Source organism: Pelecanus crispus, chromosome Z (assembly GCF_030463565.1).
Source record: "Pelecanus crispus isolate bPelCri1 chromosome Z, bPelCri1.pri, whole genome shotgun sequence".
In the NCBI taxonomy this organism is placed as follows: Eukaryota; Metazoa; Chordata; class Aves; order Pelecaniformes; family Pelecanidae; genus Pelecanus; species Pelecanus crispus.
Genome location: NC_134676.1, coordinates 38,355,162 through 38,366,792, shown reverse-complemented (window position 1 = coordinate 38,366,792; position 11,631 = coordinate 38,355,162). Strand labels below are relative to the sequence as shown.

General features: G+C 44.6%; 1 protein-coding gene across 1 annotated transcript in view; it reads left to right on the top strand.

The window, feature by feature from the left end:
• The first annotated feature begins 2,904 nt into the window (after window positions 1-2,904).
• Window positions 2,905-11,631, top strand: part of TJP2 (tight junction protein 2) — a 53,024-nt gene continuing 44,297 nt past the window's right edge. Inside the window, exon 1 of the mRNA XM_075725804.1 lies at window positions 2,905-3,025. The gene's annotated coding sequence lies outside the window, so the exon portion shown is untranslated. The remainder of the gene's footprint in view (window positions 3,026-11,631) is intronic.

Below are 11,631 nucleotides of genomic sequence, written 5' to 3'. Positions count from 1 at the left end.
TTTAATTGCATCTCCATACACTAAAAAAACTAGTCTACAAACTATGCTGATGCCAACAGTTTCCAGCCTCTTATCAACATCAGTATTCTTCAAATTGATCCTAAGTTTCTGGTGTCATGTTAATGAATGCTTGTAGGGCTTTTTGTTAAAAATATGCCCATTAAATGGGGTTCTTAATACAATATATTTGGACACAGGACAGTGGAGTGTCCTAGACTGTGACTTCCTTCGATTGTTTCATCTAAGTTATCTACATGCCAATCTCTTTGAATTTTGCAGCTACTCTTTACATGTTGATAAAACGGTGCATGATTGCTCTTGATACTTTGAGGACCTGTGTTGGAAAGTAACAGCACATTCTTGCAGTATTCCTATTTGTTTTCAAATAGGCTTGTTTGGCCAGAGTCACAGCTTGAAACAAGCCATCTAAAAATGAAACTTGCTAACTTTAGCATCCATTATTTTTTGTTTTGTGTCTGGAACTGGTGGGCTTTCTTCTACTACTGAGTGTTAGTCAGTATCAAAGTGCAAAAGACAGTACCCCATTAATATTTGTTTTTATTTCCAGCATTCTTAGTTGGACATCTCCCTCCTTTCAAGGAGAGGTTTAGTTGGTGTGATTGTTGTACACGCTTGGAATTCCAAACTGGTTAAGATGTATTTGGATTATGTTTGGATTTGCCATTCCAACAGTTTCACAAAAGCAGAAAAGCTGTTGTCATTGGACTGTAATACGGATCCCTTTTATGTTTTCATTAAAACTTTCAGGGAACTGAAGGTTGGTAACGAGCAATTGTGGCAAAGTGAACTGTGAGTTGAAGAAAAAAGCACTGCTCTTTTTGTAGCTGCAGACTGCTTATTCTATGCAACTGGCATAAGCAAATCAATAACTCACTTTGCTAACATCAGCTTAGCACTCAACTTCTAGAGGTACCCTGTCACATTCACATAAAAAAGGTGTTTCAAAAGTGTGTATATGTAGGGGGAAAAAAAAAACCATAATGAGACAGTTTCCAAAACCTAATACTGAATGTAGGATATGGATGTCCTCATCTGTCATCTCCTCCTTGCACAAATTCAGGTGCATGCTTAACTCAAATACTTCCTTTATTTCTCTTAATCATCTCTTAAAATAAAAAACAGCATTAGAGTGTGATGCCAGTTCCAGTGCCATCATTTGAAAGTTGTGAAAATCCTGATTAAAACCCCAGACTAAGGTGCAAAAGGAAGTGGGAAAGGCAAATGCGTTATTTTGCTAAGGCATTCATTTACACTTCCATATCAAATGCATTATAAAGTATGCTTTTCAACCTCCATTTTTGCTTGGAATAGTAATGTCATTTCTGTGACGGATTGATTTTTGTAACTTTTGACATCTTCACGCAGAGGCAAAATGATGTCAGCAGTGGTAGTTTGGGTTTAGCTTGCTTGTGTAACTTGCCTGCAGCCTCCCGAATAGTATTCTGTGCACAGCCTGGAACAATAAAGCTGATGTAATGTACAGCATAGCTCCTCGCTGCTCTTCGGTGATCACAGAAACTCTTATTAAGCGTCCTTTTGTTCTGTGATCTCAGAAATCATGCCTTGATCTAAAACAGTAGTTTATTGCTTTTAGAAAGATGCTTTTATGCTGGAAGGATCAGCAGAGAGGGAAAAGGACTTTCTAGTTTCACAGTGTGATGTCTGGCAGATGCTTGCATTTTTGAAGATTTTAAGAAGTTACTCTGAGACCAAGAGTATTTTTAAAATATCTTAGAAGTTTTAAGTTTGCTTTTTTGAAGCTGGGACCTCATTATGATTGTGCTCAGGAGAAAGTGTGTGCCACACACTAGACACATCAATAAAATGTGGGGTAGACTTGTAGGTAATTGGGTAGGTTCTGCAGAATTCTTTCAGTATCTCCTTCTAATGGCTGTCCTGCTATCTAGAAATGGCTAATGGAATATTAACCAGAATTTTAAAAAATATGCATTGGAGAGAAAACAAACAAACAAACCAACCCAAACCTGTTACAAGTATGGATAAGATACTCTTCTAGGGAAGTCTGGCTATATCTTTCACTGAAGATGAATTCGCTGAATTCCTTTGAGAGGAATTAAGATGATCAAGATGTGTGTTGGTTTTCTTTTTAAAAGCAAAACAAAACCCAACCAACAAACCCTAACCACTGCCTTCTGCTTCTATTTGTGTCAAAAGTTCCTCCTTCATCTTAAACCATTCATTTTCTGGTTTCCTACACAGGATAATCAAGGGCTAACAAGGGGTGGGGGAGGGGAGGAGCCCTCTGACAGGGATGCTGAATGGAAGCTAAGCTACTGCTTGTACAGAAGAGAGGTAGCTGAGGCCTGTTGAGCAGGGGGAGTAGAAAATTACATTGGAAGATTCTTTCCTGTCGTTTGGCAACTGCAGTTACCAATTGAAATCACTGGAGCGCACGTACCTCATTGTTCTTACTGAGGTTATGCTCAAGCTAAATGCTCTTGCTAGCTTAACTTTGTACAACTTGTGCAAGCTAAGCTATCAGACTAAGACTAAATTAAAATAAAAAGCCCAAATGCCTTGTGGAGAGGACCAGTGCAACAAAGGGAATATAAGCATGCTTCCTGTCTGTAGCCTATTTAGTTTGCAAAAATGCATTGTTGCCTTGTGTGCAGGCTTGTGTGGATGCCTGATGAGGGACAGTGCTTGAACTGAAGTTTGCAGTGTCGCTGCTGGTGTAAGTATTGGTAAGTATCTCCTTTATTCAAGTACTGTTTCCGTTTGATTGCCAGGGAGGCTAAAGCCTGCCAAACTAACCAGGGAACTACATTTTATAACCTCTTTATCTCTAGGACCTCAGTGTCCCAGGCTTCACAGTCACCCTTTTGTGATTATGTATGACTTAAATGAAACTTTGTTTTTCAGGGAGCAAACTACTGCACTGCCATCTCCTTGTGAGTGGGACAGGGAACACAGCTGTACATCAAGCCCAAAGCATCTCACAGCAAGTAGGCAGAGACACTCAAAAATCGTCATTCCTCACAAGGTACTATTCAAGTTGCAACAGTTAGAACTGGCCATTACTTTAAAATGACAGATTCTTGTCATGTGCTAGCTATAATGTTCATTCTTTTAGCTATGTTTTTAAAAGGTTTTAAGAAACTGTACTTAATAATTATGTTGAAATCAGAACTAGTTCTTTTGGATTCCCGAAGCAACTTCGAATGAGCACACGCGCATTTGCTGAAAGCTTGATGATGTACAACAGGCCTCCAGAAGAGGAGAGACTTCTGCAATGAACTCAGTGTTCTGCTACAGTTATGCAAATAATAATGCACAGGCCTGTACTAGTTCATCTCTTAGCTAAACATTGGTAAAGAATGGATTTAATCTATGGTGATGTCTTCAGCAAATATAAATATTTAGCATGGGTTTGGGGATAAATAAATTACTTTGAGCACGGAGGGTAGTATTAATGCGAATTGCTTAGTGACTCAGTAGTGTCCTGGGAAACAGAATAGCCACACACAGGGAGAGTTGTTTTGCTGCATATTTTCTTATAGTACATCATTAAGGTAAATATAATCCTTTTGGCATCTTAACCTTGGTTTTGAAAACTTTTCTCAAGTGCTTCCAGAGAGAATATAAAATGTGTCCTTAGTTTTATGTGTCGATCAAACATGCTCGGTTTGTTTTTGTAAGTCATTAACAGATGACAATTTTAAGAGGGCAAAGGGGTTTTATGCTGGTGTGTCGCAAAACTGTAATTGACTTATCTTCCATTCTTGAAAGATGAGTAGCTATTGCTGCTTTAGTAATTTACTTGGAAATGTGGGTATCGGTTGTCCTGTCTTTCTAATTTGTGATATACTTAACCAGAGCTACTCATCTGTTAGTTTAATGTTCTGGGAGTGAGGGGAGAGGATGCTAGTTGATAAGACTCTAAAGACATGATAAAAAAAAAAAAGGGGGGGGGGGAGGAAAAGTTGCATTACATAAAATAACAAACAAGCAAGCCCTGTTCACTTAGGGCACTGTGCGGGGGAAAATATGATACACAAATATCTGTGAAGCCTAGCTAGACAGGAATGTCCCAGTTGAGGTCTCAAGCAGACTCTAGCCTTTTTCTCAAAATAAAAAAACTTTCAAGAATATGGTATGGTATGCAAACCTTACACCAGGGAATGTGGATACTTGCAAGCCCAGCTCTTTGTGAAAGAAACTCCAGAACCATGTATCCACTAGAGAAAGATGCCTCAGAAGCCGCATCCAGCCACCTTGCTGTGGGCTCCCAGGAGCTGTGGAACTGGCAAGTGAATGACTGCGGCGGCTCTGTCCATCTGCTTTCTCCCTGATGGTTGTTGTCGCTGTTCTCCCTTGGACTCTCACCAGCTCATTTCAGTCCTTCCTGAAAAGCAGCACCCAAAAGTGAACATAGTACCCCAGCTGGGACCTTGCTGTTGCTCAATAGGGCTGCAGAACTGCTTTGTTTCTTAATGAGCTCGTCAGCAGGAGGTTTGCCAGTATAAATAGGATGGGGAGAGGCAGAACTTTGAAGCATAGCTTTAGTGCTGGAAAGGACTAACTTGGCTGAAGAACTGCTGTCTGGAGCTTTGTTTTGTAAATTAACCTCTGTATCAGAAAAAAATTAATAAGAAAGTTTTGTGTATGTTACATCTTGTGCATACTGCATATTCTTTTGCTTGTTCTTAATAAGTATAATGATCTCCATGAGAATGGGATCTTTGTTTTCTTCGCTCTGTTGCCTTAATTAATTTGAGCCATAAACGTTGATTACCATGGTAAAGTTTTTTATGTTGTAGGGCTTGACTTCTAGTGAGGGAAGGCAGATAAATTGCTAAAAGCAGAGGATTGCTTCACAGCCTTGCAAAGAATAGTCGAGAAACATGGAGAAGAGAGAAGGATATTAGATGTAAGCAAAATGAATGTTCAAACAGAATGTGCTCAATGTGGTGCCTTCTGTTCAAAATGAACAAGTTGGGGGTGGGGAAGATACTTCCTTTCAAGTGTTGATATGCGCTTTTCTGTGGTGTTTGAGGAGAAAAAGAGTACACACTTGTGTGGTTTGGATCTGTTTAAATGACTTCGTTATTTCATTCTTTAGAATAACAGTACTAGCTTTTGTAGCTTCTTAAATTAATAGAGGTCAAAATGCTTATGCCAAAGAAAGCTGCTTCAATCTGCTTAGTCCATAGAGGAAAGGGCAGGGGGGAAGTGTTCGGGTAGAGTCAGTGTTAAGCTCCTGTTTCACTCTCTAGCAATAGGTCACAGTATTTAATTTGCTTGCCTTACTTAACAGTGTAATTTTCAAGGCACTGCGATGCACTTCAAAACACTGCAAGATGAAAAAGTGTTTAGAACAGACTGCATTTCTTTATTCTCCTCACTATCTTTTTGACTATTATCAAACACCTCTGCATATTCTCATGCTGGTTTTTATCTATCCTGTGAAACATGCTATCCATCTGTATTTTCTAATGTGCATGTTCTTTGCAAAGATGTAGCAACAAAAAAACCAAGCAGTCTTGTGCTGGTTTTCAGCAGAATAAACCTGTGATGTGTGAGATCTAGTAGAACTGATGATTAATATTTCAAAACTGTTGAGCAAAATATGCTATATTACTGTATTTCCTATTGTTAATATGTCTAGTGCTGTTCCTAGCTGTTCAGCATATAACAGTGTTTGTCACAATATTTTTTTTTCATTTTTGTGAACTTGAAATTGAGTTTATAATTGGTGTAAAACAAAAATCTAAATATTTGTGTTTTAAATTTTGTTGATTTGAAGCGTCTAGGTAAATCTGTATGTCTAGGTTTAAAAAAAAAAAATCATTACCATGAGAAGGTCAAAATAGGTGGCGAGATGAGCCCCAGAGGATTTTGTACTGTTGATTACCGCAGAAAAAGTATGTATGAAGTGTGGGATGCTGTTTATGTTGAGCTCTGTGTTTCTTCCAGGGACATCTGCGCTTTCTAAAATAATAGCCTTAGAGTTGCTGCTTTGAAACCTGAAAAGTGTGTATAGCTGTGCATCCTTACACTAGATGAGAGATGGCAACTGTACCAGACCCTGCGAGCCGCGTGCCAAAATCTTTATGCTGCATAATCACAAGCTGTACTTTGGAAGTGGAGACAAGGGGCAGGATAATGACCATGTTACTCTGCTTTAAGGTGGCACTTGAGTCATGCAGTAACCCAGGAATGACAGGTTAATTCAGGTGGAAGGGGACCTCAAGAGGTTTCTAGCCCAACCTCTTGCCCAAAACAGGGTCAGCTGTGAGATCAGAACAGGTTGCTTGGGGCTTTACCCAGTTGGGGTTTGAAAACCTCCAAGGACAGAGATGCTACAATCACTCTGCGCCCTAGGTCCATAGCTTGGCTGCCCTCATGGGGAAAAATTTTCTCCTTACATCCATCTGAACCTCTCCTGTTTGAACCTTTGCCCATTGTCTCCTATCTTCCCACCACACACCACTGTTAAGAACCTGGCTGCATCTCCTCGGTCTCCTTCTATCAGCACCAATGGGCTGCTGTTAGTGTCCCAAAGCCATCCTTTGTCCAGGCTGAACAAGCCCAGCTGCCACAGCCTCCTCTTGCAGGGCCAGTGCTTCAGCCCCTACCATCTTGGTGGCCCTCCACTGGATTCTACTTCTACACATGGTAACAAGTGCCAAGATAGTATTCATAGCTTCTCTTCTCAAGTCCCCTCAAGACAGAGATTAAGATTACTGTGCCATGCATGTGACTTAACCCCAGTGTAGAACTGCGTGTTTGAACCATATGTAGCTCCTGAGTGGTTCAAGATTCAGAGGCCAGCTACCTACACATCCTCTAATCCTGAAGGTTGAATCTGTTAGGGCCCAGCTTCCTATATAAAGAAGTGGACATAATTGGATTTCTGAATCATTGCAGTAGGACTGGGCTGACTGATTTGTGTGATTTAGCAGGCTGATGACAAACAGCAGTGTAAAGAGATTGCCTGGAAGGGAAGGGGGGAAAGGCTGTTTGGCAACATGGTATTTTTAGAAACTTCTACAGTGCCTTTCATCAGAGGATCACGAACACTTGCTTAAAAACAAGCTAAACTGACATCTCTGTTCAGACAGTTCAACATCTGGACTAGCAGCCTATATTCCCAATATCTGTTGCTGAAATCAGCTCCAGTTCTTTATGGAGGCTGCCTGTTTGCAGTGCTGTCTAGCAGCACTACTAAGTGTTGAACTCTAACACTTAGAAAAAAGGAAAAGAACTGATTGTCAGAGGGGCCAGTTAAAAGACTTGACAGTGGGGAGGAGGTGAAAAGAATCTGAATCACAACATGGTAACTAATCGTGGTTGCTGCAGGCAAGTTGCTGAATAGCCTTACTTGGTTGGGAGGAGTAACTGTGAGAGGCAGCTGCTTGTTTTAAATTTGCATCCTGTAGTGTAGTGTTAAATGGGTGTTCCCTCTGCTGATGCTGGAAGCAGCACAACTGCTTCGTTCACAGTAGCATTAGATAATTTATGTAATACATCCTAGGTTTTGCATGACTCAAGCTACAGCAAGTGATCTCTCTAAATTAGAGCTACACAGGCCATAGATTCAGTCTGATTGTATGCAAACAATGTCTTCCTTGATTACTTAAACTGAAAATCTCAATGGGAAATGCGGTCACTAGAAGTTATTTGCATGTTTCTCATAGAGTTAATACCAACTAATCTTTCCATGGAAGTTAATTTTAAAATCTCTACACACCTACGTAACATTTCATTAAATCCCTTGCACATGCTACTGCTTTGTACAGTTATTGCACATGCAAAATAGCTGGTCCTAAACACTGCAGAGGACAGAGATGCACATTTATAGCCCAGTTCATGTAACTTTGACATGGCATTGGTACCCAGCCTTTACTTTTCACGATGCAGTATCCATTCCAGGACTGACTACAACTGTACCTGCCCCTTCTGTTTCCAAGGGAGACAATGAGTGAAAAGCACGTGCAGCCATGCCTCCAAACACTCTGAAGTGTGCAGAGACCTGCATAGTTCAGACAGAATAGATCATTTTGCTGGGTCTCCTGCCCCTCTTCTGCTTGTGCTGCTGTCCCAGGGCAGTTTTGGCTAGTTTGTAGGCATTCTTTATAGTCACTGGTGATTCACAATGCAGAGTCTTGTGGTGTTTAAGAGAAGCTGGTTTGGGAGGAGAAGTTACACCTAATTATACACTAAAAGATGTGCTGCTTTGAGCTGCAGTTTAGGGGTTTGCTTTTGTTTTCCTTCGGCTTACAAGGGAAGAGAATGGGGATGCTGTCCTCCCGTGGAGTAGCTGTTAGGTGTATTGAGAAGTTCCTGCAGCTCTTGTCACTGGTTACGCTGTTGTCTGGTATTCTTCCATTTTTTGTTTAGGTGGCATCATCCTCCCCTGATAAGGCCTACCTACGTATCCACCTTGGGAGGATAGCTCAGTCAAAGGGCAGAAAGTACCCAGGAAGGCCTGAAAGTCTGTTCTCTGCGGTTGAATTGCAGGATAAGTAACTTGTAAATTGTGATTACGTTGATAGTTGCATCAGTCCATGCCATCAGTATGGGCATCTGGGCACTTGGCCAAGCTCGAGCATGAGCGCTAGAGGTCACTTACTGCTTACATTTGCAGGCTGGTATGGCATGATTTGTCTGCATACAGACATGTCATGCAGAGTAGCCATTTGGTGTGAGAAAAGAAATAAGAAAGCAGGAAAAGGTATGTGTCCTCTGTGCTCTTACTAGCCAGAAAGTTTATGGACAAACATGGGAAATATTTTGATCAGCCCAAAATGGGTTGTTTTCTATCTGTTAATGCAGGACACTGAGTAGAGACAAACTGGTAGGCCCTTCCCAGGTGATGATTTGTGGTAAGGGATTGAAAAACAGCCTATTTTGCTTGCATTGCTGTGGTCAGTTCCTGTGTCTGTGTTGCACTTAACCTCAGGCTAGCTAAGTGTGTTAACCTTGGTTGCTGCCCTACAGCTCAGGGAAGTATAGCCTGATAACCCCACTGTTAGTGGTAACACCACGTGGCTTTGATAAAGTCACAGAATGTGCCAAAAGGAGGCTTTAGGCCAAGCCACAGCTTTTGTCTGGAACAAGAAGTAATCCTCCTTGGCCTTGGGCAGGATGGACAGACCCTTACATTGCTCTGACTGGCACTGCCTGCACTCCCCAACAGGCTGTGTCTAGCAGGGGAATCAGGAGTGCTAGCTCTTCATCTTCTGCCAGAGCCTCTGTGGAGGGAGGTGGCTGCAGGAGGCTGGTGCTCTACTTTATGCTGCCACAGACTTGATAGGTGTGTTAACAGATGGCAGTCACGGGTGGATCTAGTGGCTTCACCTTTCCCTGTCCCACCTGATGTCTGACAACTGCTCTCTTTGCAAAAGTGTCTTGCCATCTGCCTAAAACCAAAATTTAATCTTGCATCTAAAACTACATAAGTCATCTGCAGCAAAATCCTACCATATCCTATCAAAGCAAAGTACAGCTCATGTTGTTTTCATTGTGTCTTGTCATTTCAAGGAGGTAGGTATTGGACAGTGGCTTTCTCTGCTGGCACCGTGGCATAATATCCTGTGCTGATGTTGCCAGCCAGTGCTAGCTAGCTCCTTGGAAAGTTGCCTCCAGATTGCAGAGATGTGCAGAAGTGCTGAGGGAGAGCAGCAGCTGTTTTGCCTTGCCCTGCTGTGTCTCATGGGTAAATTCTTGATGCCATATGCTGTGAGAGAACCCCATGTGCGCGAGGAGCCTGGCCCCCTGTGCTTCATTTTTTCCAAGTGGTCTTGACTTTGGTTGTGTACCAGGTTGCTAGTGTTGCAAGAAAAGTTGGGTGGTATCACTCACTTGTAAAACTGAGAGGAGTGACCAGATGAACGAAGAGCAAAGTTCATGCTTTGGCATTTTTCTGCCTTTTTCCCTCAAAATTTGAGGGTAGGCCACACAAAGTAACATGCTGTTTGCGTTCTTTTTTTAAAGCATTGGCTTAAGAAAGCTCTTCCCTTACAATTTGTCCTCATTCTTCCTTTCTGCCTTCCAAGAGTTGATTCAAGTATTGACTCATCCACCCGAAATAGTCTAACTCCAGGAAGACAGTAGCACTGGGAAAGAAATCTTTATGTCTGAATACAAGTGTGGTTGAACTTATGCCAGTCTTTTCTTCCTTAGTGCTTTTAGTGACCAGTCATTTCTGCAAGCTCTTGAGAATACTGTTACCTCAAGAACACGCTTTTTTAAAATATGTAATTACGGCCTCAAAACCAAGCAATTCAGCCTCTGAATTAATAGCAGCAGTGTAGACTTTGAGACTGATGCGGAACGTCTGTTAGGTGGTGGGAAGGAGACCCGACGGAGGCTGCGGATGTGGGGAAGCCATCATATGTGTGAGGGCTTTCAAATCCGTGTCCTCCTGAAAACACAAACAGAAAAAGGTAGCAGTGGCTGGTGCATTTCTGTTTGACAAAACAGGGCTTGTGGATATTGTCCGAAAGCCTCACGCCAGAAGTGCTGCCCGGGCTTGGACCGTGGGGCCCATCTCTCCCGTTTACCCAGTGACAGGCGTTGGCTACTGGCCGCTGCCAAGGGCAAGAATACAAGAAATATTTTTGTAAATGGAGAATAACAATTCTTTTCTTCCCAGGGAGAATGAAAATGTTTCTTCGCCTCCCCGAGGCGTTCGCAGGCTTGATTGGCTGGCGGCGGAGGGCGGCCGGGCCCCGGCAGTACAAAGTCGCTCTGTGGCGGGCTCCTCACTGTCGCCTTTGTCCCGGGCGGGCTCCGGCCGCCCCCGCCGCTCGGGCCTCCGGCGCAGCCCCTCGCCCTCGCCCGCGCCGCTGCCGCCGGCCGGGGGCTCGGCCGGTTTCCTCCGGCCCTTCCCGGGCAGCGGGAGGGGGAAGCCGAGGCGGGCGAGCAGCATGCCCGGCGCTGGCGGATTCGACCGGTAGCGGCAGCGGCCGGCGGCGCGGCGGGGCCGGCGATGTTACTATGGGAGCGACGCAGGGCTCCGCCGGGAGCGAACCACGGGAGCCCGCAGGGGGGGCGGAGCAGGTCGGTAGCCTCCCCCGCGCTCCTCCTCCTGCCGGGCTCTCCTGCCGGCACCCCCGCCCCCCCCCCCCCCCCCGCCCCGGCCGTGGTAGTGTCCCCCCGGCCGGGACGCCGCCGCGGCAGGGGCAGAGTTGGGGCTCGGCGGCGGGGCCGGCTCCCCCCTCGGGGCCGCGGGCGGGGGCTGTGCGGCGGGCCGCGGGCGGGGGGCGCATCGGTGGTACCCTGCGAGGAGCGTGTGCCTGTACGTAACGCCGGCTTACAGGTGTTGGCGCCTTTTGGAACCCGCCGAGTGTACCTGTGCCCGCCGGGCCGGGCCGGGCCCACCCGCCCTTCGGGCGGAGAAGCCGCTCGTGTGTCGGGGGGGGGGGCTCGGTTAGTGCGGGCCTCGGGTGCGCTCCGCTCATCCCCGCCGCCTCGGGCTGCGGGACGGTGGAAACCCCCCGGTTTTTCAGTGTAAATCCCCTGTTTTTTCAGTGTAAATTGGAGCGGGGAGCTCCAGGCTGGCGGGCAGGAGTGGAGGGGCGTTCAGGTCCCGGGTGCGTGGACTTGCCTGGCTGTAGTGCTGGCCTGTTCCTTGCGTCTGGA